A 17947-nucleotide genomic window follows, 5' to 3' on the forward strand; every position below is an offset into this window, starting at 1 on the left:
AGTTGTGTTTAAGCTATGACACTTGTGGTTTTATTGTGTTTAACTCATGCTACATGTGGTCACCATTATGCATCACAAGTGCATCACAGTGCAACATATGTTTTAGTGAGTGAGAATGTGTTTTGAGTTTTGCAAAAAGAGTCAATGAGATCTGCAAATTGTGTCTAGGTGAACATTGTTTATGGTTTTGCCAAAAGAGTGTGTGATTTAATAAATGGGTTTAGGCTACTGAGTGTTTGGTTTAGAGAATGGTGTTTAGTGTTTTAGCGATTCAGAAAAACTAATTAGTTAAAAAGAACAGACTTTTTTTTTTCTCCAAACATGTACTTAAAAAGAATGAAAAGCAGTAGAAAAGCATGGTGAATGATACGTGTAACATTATATATGATACTAGAACAACAACAACAACAACAACAAGAAAAAGGTCAAAACGAAATAAATAAACAGAAGTAAAACTTTAACACATATAATTCAAAAAATGTTAATAAGTAAGCACTTTAAAGTAGTGATTGAGATAAATCTTTTCAGTTTTAGTGTTTGTTTTTACCTGTCCAGTTAATAGCAACAGCACACTGGAGCGAAGACAGCAGGCCAAAGAATTGTTCAATTTGGAGGCCTTTTCTCTGTCCTTGAGGGAGGATCTTGTATTGTGCTTGGCCACAAATACTGCCTGCAATAACTGACTTAAGTAAATGGGTGAGTATCCAAAAATAGTTTTATGGATAAGCGTAAACAGCGGATGTCACGATGAGGTTGCAGAGAGGGACAGTTGTTGATTAGACTATTATGCATTTGACAGCGTGTATAAATTTTATTTTCTAAGTTTTGCCTTTCACAACAACATGGTAAGCAATGTGCTATTTAACTAGATTCACAGGTATTTAAATACTGTTACCCGCTTTAGGTTGGTCCCATCAGTAGTGGTAATGTAATGTAATCTCACATGGCTGAGAGGTACAAAGTGATTGCAAGATGATACACAAAAACATTAAGGGAGGCACAACTTTATGAGAAAGGGCTGATGTGGGAAAACAGGAAACGTCCACAGGAAAGAACAGTGAATAAAAGTAGGTAAGGGAGTGGTGAGAGACAGAAGAAAGAGGGAAAGGCAGAGGGGAGGAGTGTTTGTGTGAGTGAGGTGGTGGATGTTCGGGGGTGGGGTAGTGGTGGTGGTGACAGGTGTTTCATGGTAAGAGAGTTTGTTTTTTCAAGAGGAGGAGTGAGCAAGTTCCCCGTTGACTGGTCTCGTCCGCTACGATGGGGTTCCTGGCAGTCTGGCGGTATGGTATTTCACACAAAAACAGACTGCTGGTACCCCGGCCCGTACCACTTTTAAGGTCACATGAACCAAATTACACGGTACTAAGGTCATAGGCTTTTACATACAGACAGACGAAAAGAAGTCCATGTTACATAATGTAATTCCAATGTAATTATCCAAATGGGAGCATGAAATGGAGTCTTACAGAAGTGGAGTCCTGAGAGAAAAAGGAGGACGAAAGACTGCAAGCAGTGGCAACGGGGTTATTAGTTTCTCTGCTGCTACAGTGGAAAAGTCTAAAAAGCATGTGGGAGCTTTGTTTATGTGTGCGAAAGGAGAAAGGCGTGTGTATGCTATTGCTATTTTTGAAATAACAGCATATACCTGAGTATTGATTATCCAGAGAATGTGTGGGAAAGCCCACAGTGGGACTGTGTTTGTATGCATCCACCACACTCCTCATATAATATTATAATGTGTAATGAGATATGGGCTAAATCTAGCAACAACATATGGTTCTCGTGTTAATGAACTGTGCAGTTTACCAGAGCTTTGTAAAGTTATATAAGAGAGCAGGACTCGGCTTTCTGGAGAGAGGAGACAGGCCTGACCAAGACTGAAAATAAACTTGAATCTAGGACAGCCTCCTTGGAGCAACTTCTCCCTCTGGTGGAAGTTTCAGAACCAAATGATGAATATAACATAAAACCCATCCCTTAATAAGATTTATAAGAATACAGTACCGATAAGATAAAAACCTGTCTTACAACAGTCCTTTAATATTGTGATTGAATCATGTTGCTTTTTTAAAACAAAGTGGGGCTGCTTTATACATGTCACAGCATTAATTCATGTCAACTTTTTAAACTTTGCTCTTTTTCGTTCCTCACAAGGTTGCACAAGAGACTAATTTCTTTCCTTAAACCTCCACAAGATGGAGCCAAACACTATAGAAAAAAATTATATTCCATCACAGCAGGATTTGATCAGTGCTTACCTTAGAGGTTCTGCGCTGTGAAGTCAACATTGGCATTGCACACACAACAGGCCAACAGAGCACCATGAAACCACTACTGAGCTTGCTGTCTTTCAAGGCTTTGGTGTCAAAGATGGGGGTTTAGACCAGAGGCAGGCAAGCACTTATGCCATTGAAAGACTGCAAGCCTTTTATCCAGTCACATCAGCTGATTTGACCAGAGAGAGGAACTTAATCAGTGGCTTTATTGTAAAAACAGGCAGAATTTAATCCCTTGGCATTCGCAGGTTGCAGATCTACGTTATCACATTCATATCAGATGATTTAATGAGAATATGTTAAATGTTTTGTTGCTATCATCTCCTCTCTTTTTCTTGCTCACCCTCCCTGATCTTTAATTAAACTCGTACCAACAAACTGTGAGTAGGTGGTGGAGCCGATGGGGGATCCTTTCTCCCTCTCTTTCTTCTTGTCTTTTCTATTTCTATCATTTTTCTCTCCCCATTCTTAGTTTTTCAATTAATTTCCTTTTTCTAAACCTCACTGACTCCTTTTCCCTTTTGCCTCTCTCTCTCCTATCTCTCTCTGGATTGTGACAGCAGAGCGCAGCTGCTTTGAACCTGGTTTTATTCGGAGCACGCTCTTGTCTCCCATCACCCATGGTCTCCTGATTAGGCTGCCAGTCCCCCCCCACCCCCCAAACCTCTTCTTAGCAGTCACTGGGGCTCACAGCAGCTGCCTGACAGGCAAGGAAAAAGCCTTTCCCAGGTAGAGTAGCAGCACTTGCCTGAAGACTTGTAAGCCTAAATATCCCACTCATCTGGGAGGTGGGGATTACCCTTTGGCCAGCTGCTTGAGCCTTAGTTTCCCATATGGGAGCCTTGGGTTTGAAAAGCACAAATATGGAAGCTTGTTCCACATAAGCTGCTGTAAGGACAGATGCATAGCATATGTCAGGATTTTAGTTCTTGTTAGTTAATTCCCACTTACAGGAACATTTGGAGAATTACGCTGAAGTCATTTGACTTTGGTTGCAGACATATGCTGGCAATTCTTTTGTTAATGATGTTTAAAACAGCCCCTCAGCTTTCTTAAAGCAATGATTAGCCGTGCATTTACCTGCCTAAAATATAAAGTATTCACCGCAAAACAAGCTGGGTGTTTGGACAATAGAGTGTGAAGGTCAACAGATTTTACCTATAGATTTTGAGTGGGTGTGTGAAGTGACCTCATGCCTTTCAGCTGTCATTTAGATTGCACTTGTTACAGTCAGAATTTAGAATTTATTTGGAAATAAAAGACCTCAGGAAATGTTGGCTTAAACATCTCATCTCACCACCAAACTCCAGTGTCTGAAAATGAACACCAATCTTAACAGTTGGTTTCTTCATTTTTTGACTAAAACATTACAGGGCTTCTTCATCTAAACCCTAATTTATGGAGCCCCTCAGGGCTGTGTTCTGAGTCCCTTCTTTATTTCCTCTTCACCCATCTCTGCTTGCCAATTCTCCTGTCTAATGATATGATCCCTTTTGGAGGTGACATCCCGGTACTGGGTTTAAACCCACGGCCAAGTGTTGACCGTAGTCCACAGCAAGTAAAACAGTTGCATACACATCTCAATCTCCATGACTACCACTTCTCTAGTTAAGAGGACAGCAATGTCTTTTTTTTAAATATTTTTTTTACAAAAGGCTTGCAGTTACTTATTAAAAATGCACAGCACATCATTAGTAGCCAAGGATCATGCATTCATCTCATCTGGCTCAAACTTTGTCTGGGAAGAAAAGCACAACAATACAGACTATTCAGATTCTTTGGAGGTCATACAAGATCATATAGCTCACACCAGACTCAGAAACAGCTTTTATCATAATGCTGTTTTTTAATTGAACTCAGCTATCCCTGAAGCCACGCTGGTGGCAATGTGGGTCTGTCTATGGTTTGGTCCACCACTTTAATCCAGACTGAAATACAATATATAACTGATGGATGGAAGGACATTAAAGTTTGTGCAGACATTTATTGAACAGCCTACTACTGACTTTTCTTCTAATTCCACCAGCAGGTTGACATGTTTGATTAACTATCTCCATTGCACAAATTTCCATGAAATTTGCAACAACAAACTGACAAAACAAACAATTTGTATTTTAATCAACTTCAGCTGCTTTCTGTGCTAATTAGCAAATGTTAGCATGCCAGCATCTTGAATTAAGAGGGAAAACATGGTAAACATCAAACCTGCCAAACAAGGCAAGGTATGGATTGCCAGTTTGAGCATGTTAGCATGCTGACTTTAGCAATTAGCTCAAAGCTGCTCTCTAAATGCATCCTCAGAGAGTCACAAGCATGGCAGTAGACCTCACACTATTACGAAGCTTATGTCAGTAGGCCTATATTGTGTGTTTACAGTGTAAACAAGAGTTTCAATATGCTGCATTTAATTTTTTTTGTTTTTTGCATTGGCCTATAATCTATTATACTGTATATATTAAATATATTATATTTATTTATAGCAAACTTTTTATCATTTCCCACAAGAACTAAAAATGACAAGATAATGTAAAATTGTACCTATAATGATGATAAAGTAGATCTAGAGTAAATTGATTTCTATTCTCCTTTCCTTAGCAATTTTCTTTCCTTTACTCCAGTACCCCATCCTCACTCCCCATCTGTCCCCATGCATCCCACTCCCGCTTGCTGCCTCCCACCTTTTCTCCCTCCTCATCCATCATATCCTTAGCATCCATTCCTTTCCAGCACACATGCTTTTCTATGCATTCCTGTAGAGACACACCACAAGCTGACTACAAATGCAACCTTCCTTCAGCAGAGACAGACTAACACAGATATCTCAGTCTGCAACATTTACAGATAACCCACATCTCTCTCTGTTGCCTCTCTCCACCCTTCATTTGCCTCTCCTCTGTTTCCTTTTCCTCTGCTTTCTCCGACCCTGCTGGAATGAAGGTCCTATGAAGATAAATGACACCTATCACCCTCCGTACCTTCCTACCATCTGCTCCCTTCACAGCTGCAGTGCGGAATTCCCCTGGAATTCTCTCCCTCCTCCCACTTCTCTTCCTCGGAGTGTCTTTCCTGACAGGTTCACAGGATCATCTTTTGTCCATAAGGAACAGAGTAAAGGACCATTCATAGGGGGCTGGGGTAACTAAAGACATTAGGTTGCCATGATGGCGTTTCAGGAGCATGAAGCGCATTAGATTTCAATTACGGAGGAAATGAAGTGAAACTCTGAAGAGGCTATTTAATCATCATATTTTTGTGACAGTACACCACTGATTTGATTCTGCAGGTGAAGAGACAATCCAGTTAAAATCTGATCTAATGTGCCACTTTGATTTTAGACAGGGCAGTTTAAAGAATAGAACTATATTTTGGGAAATATACGTATTAGATTACCTGTTGCATGTTGGAGTTGCATGAGAAAACTGACACTACTCTCATGGCTGTATAAAACTTGCACAAATAATAGCTTTGCCAAAAGACTGGAAGCTCAGAAAAAGCTTGACTGGATAAGTCAGAAAAAAGCAACAACAGCACTTTATATTTTTGTTTGTTTATTCTGTGCAAAAACAAAAAATCTTCAGGTAAAGTCAGGTTCTGCTGCTAACTTTAGCCTAATATTTAATGAGACTAGACTGGAATCAATCCTCTCATGTAACTGTCTGACAGATAGCAAAACAACCTGATGGCCTTTTCACAAGCTTTGATCTAATGTCAGCTTCAAGACCAATCACTACCAAAAATACAGAATGATCTTAATCTAAACACATCCTGCAGTGTCCATATCCCAATCATTTTCTATGGGAGACAATTTGTTTATATTCAGAAAAGAGGGCTCCGCACGCTTGGGCATAATGGAAGTAATTTTAAGACAGGGTTTCAGTTAATTTACGCTAATTAAGGGGCAAATGACACTTGTGTCCATGGATAAATCGCAATGCACATGTAAGAGATGAAACTTGACCAAGTTCCAGTCATCAAAAAAGGTCATGGTCAACAGTTCCAAAACATCTTGGTGGACATCATGTTTACAGTATTTAGGACATTTTCTGTTGGCATTTTCACAGCTGATGTTTTGACTTGTGATTGTAGGAAAAGCACAGGTGTAAGTAATATTATCAGTGATCACTCTGTTGTATTCAAGTGTCCGCACTTGTGTGACAGTGAGCCAGTACACACAATACCAGAACTGTGAAACTGAGACAGTTAAATAGAATTTAGACATCATGTTCTTTTCTTTTTGTCACATGTCAAAATGTCTTCTGAGAAAAAGGCAGACTGCGCTGATCTCCTCAAAAACAACATTCTTTCCGTGGTTGTTTCTGTCTTTTAGAAACATCACATAGTCACACACTGAACTGTCTTAGGCTATACACTGTGTAGAAATTCAGTTTCATAGTAAGACTGATACTACAGTAAAGGGATAAGACAGAAAAAAAATGCCATGTTGTTACTTCAAATCCCTTTTTCCACACAGAGCAGAAGGGCATGAATAAATCAAAGAATGAGCGAACTCTTTACAAGTCTGTAGTAAGGAGTGCTTGTGCGCATTTGAGGGCACCTAAGAGAATCTACGAGACAGAGAGGGAATGTTTAATTCAAAATGAAGACAGAGAACAGTCTCTGAGTTGTTCAGTGTTGTTGACAGTAGATGCAGTAATAGATGCATGAATGGGTTAAACAAAAAGAACAGTCACATTGTCTCGCTGTGTCTTTCTTAAAATAATCAGTTTGCAAAAACACATTATAATGCTGATTAAAGCACTATGGTGAACCCTTTTTTAAAATTTTTTTTAAATGTTTTTACTATTACATGAAGCAAAAGTGTGTTTCTTGTACAAACAGGCTCTTCATAAGGTACAGAGGTATCAAGTTGAAAGAGGGGTGTCTCTGAATTCCCACTAGTATATTACTATACATATCTTTGTAACTATTTAACTTTATTCATTGATAATATATATTTAATGATTTTTACACTCATTGTTAGTTTGCATCTTATTGTGACGAGTGAGGCTCCCGCCTGCGATTCCTGCCACACCTAGTAATCACTGAGAGAACCAGAATCATTGAGAACAGGTGATCCCACTGTTCCCTGGTTCAGCTTCAAAGGGAGTCATGTGCAGCTAGGTGCCTTGTTGCTGACCTCAATGTTGCTCTGGAGCAAGTCAAACTAGGTAGTGTTAGCTTTTACCCTACTATAAAGTAAAGGAGTATGATGTGTGCAAGTGATGGGTGATTAGAATTGTTTGATCACTGAAACCTGTGGCTCAAAGTATGCTGTTTTGCATTGGGCGGACTGATATTTGGTAAGGTGATAAGGCAATGTTTTGGGAAGTAGTTGAGTTGTTTGGTGGAATTAAGGAGGAAAATTAAAAGAAGCGATGTTGCGCAAAATAAGCTGCCCCCTTGCTTTTCTTAACCCATAGCCCAAGAGGTAAGTTTTCTCAAGAAACAGTTTATTTTAGTTTACCAGCGTTACACCATTCTTATTTTTTGTCGTCATAGTGTAGCATGACATCCTCTTCAGCAAATAGAGCATCAAGTCACCCTGAAGTCACAATAATTTACGACGCAGGACACCACTGATCTACAGATAAACTCCAAAAAGCTTTCATGTCATAAAACTTACCAGGCCGAATAAACAAACATAAACTTCCCTTTCGGCTGGGATTTGATTCTGTCTCATACTGTGAACCAGCTGACCTCTGACCCTTCTGTCAGCCCCACAACGTAAAACTATTCCAGACCACTAATGTCTGCTGCCCTATGGTTGAACATTGGTACAACTCCACAATGACAAACTCAGTATTCAAGCTGACACTATAATGCACATATAATGTTTTATTCTCTTTGTTTCTCATGCAAATTAATAATATTTGTACCTATCATTGATGTTTATAAGCCTTGCTTATATAGTTAACCTGCATACTCTCTGCCTGTCTTTAGTTATTCATATTGGCTGACAATATACACTTGTATTAAGTATTTGTGTTACTGACTGATGTCAGCGAGTGTTTAACTTTAGTCATGGTGGATGAATAATGAACTTTTATTCTTGGCTGTATCAAAAATAATGGGTAGCCCTTTTCTTAAAGAAAGCATTCTCCCTGTTTTCAGAGCAGGCTCGCAGAGTGGTCATCGGACACTTGACCCCGCCTCCAACCTGGCCATTCATAAAAACTGTAAACCCTTGACTGAAGCGGGCTTTTTCTCTTTTTCTGATCAACCTTAATATGTATCATTATTCCCTCTCTGTTTAAATAAATCTCACACTTTCTGATCATCTTAGAGTTACCAAGCTCTATATTTCTATTACCCCAAGTAAACTTTAAGCCAAGTGAAGAACGCATACTTTTAAGTTTAATTGAATTTAACTATCGCCTGTAACCGACAATGCCGTTGTTTTATTTTTTCTCTCTCTCCGCTCATAAGAAGTATTTTTGGTAATCTAGTAAGGATAAATCCAGTCATCTCTCGACCCGGACAAAGCTCAGAAGATCCTTTTTGCCAAAGCTGACTGCTGTTGCATCACTGCACCCTGGTCGTCGATCCTAAACAAGACCCAACAGTATCAGCAGAAGAAGCCTGGACGGGACACGAGCTGCGGGAGTCAACACCCACAGCATGACGCCAAACTCCAGGCCCTTGACATTTGCACGGAGGTCTGCAGGAAAGAGGCTTGTCTGGACGACTGGGACCACCCTACAGTTGGCATAATCTATCTGAGTACTTTGATGCATGGGGTTGATGTCTGACAGCTGATTTATCCTATTCTAAATTCATAATCTCTCATTAACGTCAGGAACTAGCTCTGTTTTGAATAACTTAACTATTATTTGTTCCCACCACCACTCTGCTATAGCTCAGAAATCCTGTTCATGACATCCATGATCCATATACTACAAATATTAATATAGTTTATTGTTGGTATAAATATTATTCAATAAATATCCTTATAGACCAAGCACTTGTTTTTGTGTGTTTCCTGGAAGATATTGAAAGAAATCTCTGAATGCAGAAGTCAAGGTTCAGTCTATGTTAACTGATCACTTGTGTATATAGGCCTATACAGCCTATTAAAATTAAATCTTAATTCTTTCTGCTAGAGAGGAAGTGGTGCCCTGAATAGGAATCTAATCTGCCACAATAGTCTGTTTTCATTTGTTTCATGTGTGTGTATGTGTGCCTCTTGTAATAGGAGCAGGGAAAATGGTGTTGGCGTCCCATGTAAAGTAGCTCTGTTGTTGGTGAAGTTAATCAAGATGGTTGTCCACTTGGTTATTTCCCACTAACTATTTTGGGTTGAGCAGTTTTAAGCAATTGTTCATCCTAAAAGGGAGTTTTCCGATTGTTATTTGTACACCAACTGTTGCAGGTTGCTGAGTCCATTTGCCAAGTAACAGGAAGGTTGGATTGCTACATCTTTGCAGGTGGTTGGCCACCAGGTGGAGGTCGCCTTTTCTCGCCCTGGGTTATCTCTTCCATGCCATTTTTTATTTGTATTTTTAAATTGTAGATTTGTTTTTGCTGTGTCTCCTTAACCTTTGTTATTGTCTTGCAGTGTGAATGTGATCAACTGTATGTGTGTGGTTTCCCTACTGGTGGTGGTGGTGAATCACTCAGGGGCCTACCCTTTCACTCACTCCACCCTCCTGTGAGCATTTTTGGGCACCCTTCTATGTGGTGATAATATGGTCAGAAAATGTGATTATTTTTTTTATAACAGCCTATTGTAATAAAGACATTCACTTTATTGATGTTTTTTTGGGCTGAGCCCAACCGGGCCCCAAGGGCCGAAAGCCCGGCCACCAGACACTCACCGGCGAGCTCCCCCCCAGATCTGGCTCCGGGAGGGTGCCACGGTTTCTGGGCGAGGTGGCTACATTCTGTGTGCTGCTGTTCATCGGGGGAGTTTTGAACCGCTCACGGGGCAGACTGAGCTCTCCCCTGAGACCAGTTTGCCTTAGGAGAATCTATTAGGGGCTGATGCCCCAGACAACATAGCTTCCAGGATCACTGAGCCACTCACTTAAGATGGCGACATAAATATTTGAGTATTCTCTGGGTAAAATTCCCAGGGTAGCCTTGTGGGTTCTTGTATTCCAAGGCCCTATTAGGTGGCCCGGTCACATTACTAAACATATGTTCTTCAGTCTGGCTCTGCGGTGTGCACCGAGTTGTAGCCACACGTATTAGAAGGACACAACGGAAAACTTGTTTCTCAGGTCAGGGTAACCTTTATTCAGCTTTGGCTGTGCAAGTGTTCTTGATTGGCTAATAGAAACACTGATGCATTGTATTTGGAATTGAAGTTGTTATTTTGGTGTTTGTCTTATACACTACAAACCATAACATCACTTCATACTGTTTATAGCTTTGGATGGCTCTGATCAGTAATCATTCATTACCCTAACACCATGCTCATTTTTGGGGAATTTCTTTTGAATGGAAGTGTAATGTGACTATTCTCACCAACACCAGCATTTAAAGCAGCTTACATTTTACCAAACTTTATTCTCCTCTTCAGTAACTTTTTGATTGAATAAAGTGGAAGTATGAAATGATGGAAGAAAACGGAACAGTGAAGACTAATAACTAGCCAGTTAACAGTTTGCTTGCCAGCTGCCGAAATTTGGTAGACAATACATCATTAAGCTTCCGGGCAACGCCTATTTCACATGGACAAGCGAATGCCACTTTGCCACCATGCGACTGCAACTGAGGACTATCTATTCAATGATTCCCTGATGAGTCAGTTTGATACCACTGTATGTGATGAAGGGCCCAAACGGACTAAAGTCATTGTACTTTTTCTAAATGTAATTCAGAAGCATGCTTTCTAAAATATTGAGATGTCTTTGGAAACAGAAATCTTTCATATAAAAAACACACAACTATAAATAAACAAAGGTTCAATGCTATTCTCACACCAAAATAAGCCTGTCTTCAATGACTTCCAAAACAACATTTGTGAGCGTTTTCAGCGCCATCTGTTCACTGAAACCTAAACGAGAATTTGTCTTTTGCTAAAATGACATATGACTTGTTAAAGCGTAGAGGCGGACAGTACAAACTGAAGCCAGACTTCAGCTAAAACTAAAAACAAATAAATCCAAAAACAACACAACACACTAATGTTGCCTAAACACTTGCCAGTAACACTACTTGAACATAAATTTAGCTCTCCTCTCCTTCTGGCTTGCAAATTTCGCAATGACTGGTTAAAGTCAGTCATCTCAGTCACAGGCTTCTTTGCTATTGACGGCATGGCCAGTGTGTCTCAAACTGTAGCAGTAAACGAGGAGGCAGGGCTCTGTGTGTAGCTGGCCATGATGTTTGGACACAGCTATTGTCTGTTAGAAGCCTTCAACATGGATATTGACACATTTACTTGGATGATACTTGTAATCGTTAAAAGTAAATTATCTGTACTGGATACTGATTTCAGCTGCGTACTCGTCGCATCCCTAGAAATAACCAAATTTTCTGCAGTTCCACTTTAAGCTGCCATTCCACTGCTGATCAGATGGCAAAGAAGCAGGAGTAACCGCATAATTACGTAATGGCGGATGTGAGGTGAACCTGAAAGACGCAGTTGAGAATTGTCCAATCACATGAAAAAACATAAACCAATACAGATTTGCTGCCAATAAAAGAGAGAGGGCCCAGGGTGGAGAGATTTAAGCCCCATGGAAAATCTGATCCCAACCAATTGAAGAGCAGCCTCAGGTCAAAGGTCAAGGTTAAAGGACTTGCATTCTCTCTCAATTGGCCGGCATGATGCATCAGGAAGTATGTTGTATATGCATTTACAGAGAAATTAACTCAATACAATTTGTAAACAGTTTTTATTGAATGCTTGCAGGCGCTGACAGACTACAAAGTGCATTTCATTTTTTTAATTTATGTTTCACATGTTAAAGTAGTATTGTTTTTTTCTCTCGACATTGAAGGGGGTGGTGCCCCAGCGCCCCATACTGAAATAACGCCACTGCCTGTACGGCTGTGTTATTTAGGAAAACCTGCGGAAGAAAGACGAATGGGAAGCGTATAGTGGGAATGAAGGCTATGTGGACCACCTTTAAAATGGTGCCCTTTGGGCACATTGACATGTGCAATATTTTTCATTTTCTTTTGGTGAGATTAAAACATGGTAGGAATGAGGACATTTGTGAATAGACTCCTTTGATTTCCTTTGATGTGAGAAGGTGATGCTTAATAGTCCGTAAAGTAATGATGTGCTGGGAGAAAAGTGTTTGATGAGTACTTTTGTGTTTTTTGCCAAAGGAAAAAAAGAAAAGAAAGTGGAATAGAGAAATTTTCATTGAGTGTGCTGGTATTTGTATGTCTATGCTTGTGGGAACAGAGAGAATAAAATGGGAGAGTGAGTTTTTTTTTGTCCTAAATTTCTGGCACTGTCAGAGGGCTGTTTATGCTTTAAGAAAGGGTTGGTGTTAGCAATTTAGGTATGATGACTAAGGTCAGGGTACGCAGCCTGGAAATGCATTACATCAATAAATGCTCTAACAAAGTCCAAAAATGTGTGTGTGATCGGCTGCATATTGATGGATTGAAAAGACATTTTTTTTGTATGTTTTTAAATGTAATATAATTTATTTGGAAATGACTAAGACTTTTTTATGAAGCAAAAAAGCACAAAAGAACCAGCAGTGCACTGTTTGTTCTGTGTGTCAAGGCCTCCTATCTTTTTTTGCTACAGGAAGCACAGATCTGTAGGAAGTGGAACAAAGGTGAGTGTACACAAAAACTAAAGTAGTTGGTAGTTGGCTGCTGTCGCAAAAATAATTTCCCCTTGGGGATTAATAAAGTAACTACCTAACCTAACCTAACCTAATAGGTGGGTGTAGACACAGGGAAGATTAACAACGTGAGAAATGATTTCCAGCCTCAGCAGCTGTCAAGTCAGTTTCTTGTGAGGACAGATGTTCCATCTGATTTTAGGTGCCACCTTATTTAGATATGCAGATTTTTGTGATAAACATCATCAACAAACCATTAGTTAAATTAAATTCAGTGTGCAAAATAATATTAAAAAAACATGTCTAGTTTTCCAATATTTAAAAAAAACAATATTTATATATTTTAAACATTTGTCTGGCATTTTGGCATCTAGTTCTGTCCCCATTAGATTATGGAGAACAGTGACATAAAGCTTGACATTGAAAATAAAATGTGGTGTTGAAAACTAAATCTGAAACATTGTTTTTAAATCACTCGTATAGGAAAAAGTTGCATTGCAAAGTATTGATCCTGGAAAAACTTTCTCTTAAAAATAAAGCACAGGCATTAAAAGTATATAACCTTACAATCTTATTCATTTTTTATATTTTTTGCATTGAAATGCTTTTCAGTGTCAATCTTTAGATATTTTCTTCATGTCTGTCTTTTTTTTAATGATCTCAATACTTTTTTCAACGTAACAGGCAGTTTCCGCTTTCTGTCAATGTTTTGGCCAAGGGAGAACAGGTTTGAGGGAAGGGGCAGAGAGTGCAGTATTTACACCTAATTTCTTTAAAATTTGCATGCTAAGGGAGAGCATCAGTAATTTATTTGTAGATTTCAGCGTGAAATATTGTACTTTTTACTCTACTACATCTAATTTACAGACATATATATATCACAGAAAAAAATTTGAATGAAAAATAGAATACATTGTTTAATTAATTCCTGGTTTTGGATCTTTCTAGCGTGAGGTAAGGAGATTCTTTAGAACCACACATTCACATTGTCAACTGTTTTTATTGTAAACGTCTGCTCCCATATTTGCCTTTGTACCCTGCGTGTTGTAAAAAGACTCCACTAGACGTCACAACAGAGGAACAAGGATTTCATTAGAACACATGGATTTGCCTAATATAAATGATAAACATGGCATCAATTTAGGGAGTCACTATTTTGCTGGCTCTGCAATGACGGGGACAAAACACCCACACGCTGTTTTCCAGGATTTTCAATGTCCACAGTCGTAACAATCTCAGACTTGTTTCCATTTACTTTTTCAGGTCCCTGACATTGTCACATCTCCATACTGCCCCTACACCACCCTTACCTGTCATTTGTTTATTGCATCTTGCTAAGCTGTTGCTTTAATTTCTGGGGACAAGCACAAACAACGCTCCAAACAGATGTGGGATACGCAAAGCAGCCATCATGCACACACAAACGTGTAATTTACAGCAAGTATATCTCCAGCCTTACAATGAATCACTTATATTTGTGTCTTCTGGTCACCATTTCAGATATATGAGCTGTTAGATTCATCTAGGAGACATTTCCCCTCTAAACTTCTCACAGGTCACAATCCAACAGTGTCACTGGGAACATGTCATGACATAATAACTCCTTTGACTACAGATAGTTTATGTACTCATTTGTACTTTCTATTAATTTGATTTTTGAGTGTAGAACTTTTACTTTTAATGGAATGTTTTTGTATGTTATTGTGTTGATAGTTTTGCTTCAGTAAATGATCTAAATACTTATACCATTACTGCTTCTGTGTGTGTTTATGGAGGGCATGGACCTACAACATATTTTGTCCTTTAATTTGGAGGATTTGTTGCAGTAAACTGCAAGGCTCTGGGGACTGACAGCTGGGCTGGATTTTTGGGGTCTGCTGCCAAAGTTGAAGACAGTTGGAGAGCCCGTTGACTGGCCAACAGCCAGGAGTGACTGTGGCTTCCTTTGTGGTTGTGCTTGTCATTGTTTTTTTTTCTGTCGATATTATCCTCTTGTAATGTCTTGTAAAGTGTTAGAAGCTACCTGAATTGTATGCCAAAGTATAAGCCCACTACTCTGTTGTGTTTGACTATAGGTTTATTTTGGTCATTAGCCCCAAATTCTCCAGAACCTCCAGACTACGGTCAAACTTCATCAAAGCACAAACATCAGTAAACATCACAAACTGTTGTTAGTGTACATTTTTAGATTTGTTACTATACAAGCAGTTTAACAAACATACTTGGATTTTTATTTTTTTAAATATTTTTTTACAGTGTATTATTTGGATATCGTCTGCTCATAAAAAGGGAAACATTTTTCAATACCTTTTCCAGTTTGACGTTTTTACAAGCACTATATCAGTCTGGGTGTCGGTGTCAAATAATGCGATTATGTACAAATTAATGTTCAAATATTTTTTTTTCTACTTGCTGTCCTTTTGTAATAAAGTTTTCTTGCCTTACCATGACATTTGATGTTTACAAAATATTAAATTAATAACCTTTTTCTGAAAAAGACTCCAGTCATGTAAATACTTGTATTTAACATGCATATTCAGTGTTTATAAGATGAAGAGGTATAAGCAATGCTCAATTAACACAAAACAATTTGGTTACATGTCATACATACATTTTCAAGCGTAAACAGTTTTGTGGAATAACACAATCAATAAACCATGCTAAGAGAGGGTAGTTGAGAATGCAAACGACACCTGTTGAAAAACTAACTTTAAATGAATATTTAATCGTAACATGTTGAAAGGGTCAAAGTTTGAACAAGTTAACATGTCAGCTGCCCCAACATGACCAGAAGGTAATTTGAAAATCTCAGAGGAGGATATATTCAAAAGTATAACAATGCATACAAATTTAAATCACAACACAAGGTCATGAAACACTTCACCTGACAAGTAGAGGCACACATCTACATTTAAATCACCAAATAAGAAAATAAGAAATCACTAACATCATAAGAGAAAAGCATGAGAAATTACAGTTTATATTTATTTAGCATATGTTGTATGAGTGTGATATCTTATTTCTTCCCATACATTTAATTATATTTATACTAATTTAGTAGATACAATTGTCAGAATCACTCAGATGCAGATGAAATGGAGTTTTTCTTTGCAGTCCATGTTCTCCCACAATCTGTCTTTGGTTAAAGCTCCACAGCGTTTCCGCACTGGACACTGGTGGTCCTGATCTCCTCCCTTTGGCCAAGCTTTATACACCAGAGGGTCACCATTCACCCACAGCCAGCGGTCACCCAGGTAGCGCAGGCCGATCCACACCCGATCAGTGAAGCGGTTGTGCTGGATCTCAGTCTGGGCCAGAAGTAGACCAGTCTCAGAGAGCATGCTGGGAAGATCAGTTTGATTCTCTCTGCAGTGCTCCAGAGCCTCTTCCCAGGACTTATTCTGCTCCATCACATTAATATCGATGCAGTAAAAAGGCCTCATTGTATTTCCTTTTAAGTTATTCCACTGTCCATTATTATAGATTTCTGCTCTGTCCTCCTCGACATTATCTGGTTGTTTGTGAGCCCAGTTTTCAAATGTAATGTTTCCTCCTCCAGACCACTTCCAAGCAGAGATGTTGTCAGGATTTTGCTGAAGACCAATCCAGCTATTATGATTTTCTTGTCCTGAGGCTTGAAGGAGCTTGTCTGTCTCACTTTTGCTATTAACAAAGGAAAGATCCGTGTAATGTTGTCTGCAGTATTCCTGAGCATCTTTCCAATTCAATTTTTCAGGGACGTAAAAGTGTTTTCCTATTTCGGCATCAACAGCTATACAAAAAACGATTAAGATGCTTCTTTCCATGGTCATTGGTCTACAGCTCAAGATGAAATTGTTTTCTGTGTCTGTTTGATTGGGTTTTTAAGGATCTAACTTTGCATGTGCTTTGGCTTTTTTACACAATCAAGACTTCTTCCTGGTTGGCTTAAAACCAAACAGAAAAACAAATGACACACACAAGCACAGGACATACAGTGAAGGAAATAATTATTTGATCTCTTGCCGATTTTTTAAAGTTTGCCTACTGACAAAGAAATTAATGGTCTCTAATTGTAATGGTAGGTTTATTTTAAGAGACAGAATATATATATATATAAAAAAATCCAGAAAATCACATCATATAAAAGTTATAAATTGATTTGCATTTGATTGTGAAATAAGTATTTGATTCCCCAGCAAAACATGACTCAGTACTTGGTGGAGAAACCGTTGTTGTCAAGCACAGAGGTCAGACGTTTCTTGTAGTTGGTCACCAGGTTTGCGCACATCTCGAGGGATTTTGGTCCACTCCTGTTTGCAGATCCTCTCCAAATCCTAAAGGTTTCGAGGTTGTCGCTTGGCAACTCGAAGCTTAAGGTCCGGAGACTGGCTCGGCCACTCCATGACCTTAATGTGCTTCTTCTTGAGCCACTCCTTTGTTGCCTTGGCCGTATGTTTTGGGTCATTGTTGTGCTGGAAGACCCATCCACGACCCATTTCCAGTGTCCTGGCTGAGGGAAGGAGGTTGTCGCCCAAAATTTCACGGTATGTGGCCCCGTCCATCCTCCCCTCAATGCGGTGAAGTCGTCCTGTCCCCTTAGCAGAGAAACACCCCCAAAGCATAATGTTTCCACCTCCATGCTTGACGGTGGGGACGGTGTTCTTGGGGTTATAGTCAGCATTTCTCTTCCTCCAAACACGGTGAGTCGAGTTGATGCCAAAGAGCTCGATTTTGGTCTTGTCTGACCACATCACCTTCTCCCAAGCCTTCTCTGAATCATTCTGGTGTTCATTGGCAAACTTCAGAAAGGCCTGTACATGTGCCTTCTTGAACAGGGGGACCTTGCGGGCGCTGCAGGATTTTAATCCATTGTGGCGTAGTGTGTTACCGATGGTTTTCTTGGTGACTGTGGTCCCAGCTGTCTTGAGATCATTA

The sequence above is a fragment of the Brachyistius frenatus genome, unplaced genomic scaffold, assembly GCF_029030835.1.
Source record: "Brachyistius frenatus isolate BFR_SWC_R1_liver_20210118 unplaced genomic scaffold, ASM2903083v1 Contig_23, whole genome shotgun sequence".
Lineage (NCBI taxonomy): Eukaryota > Metazoa > Chordata > Actinopteri > Embiotocidae > Brachyistius > Brachyistius frenatus.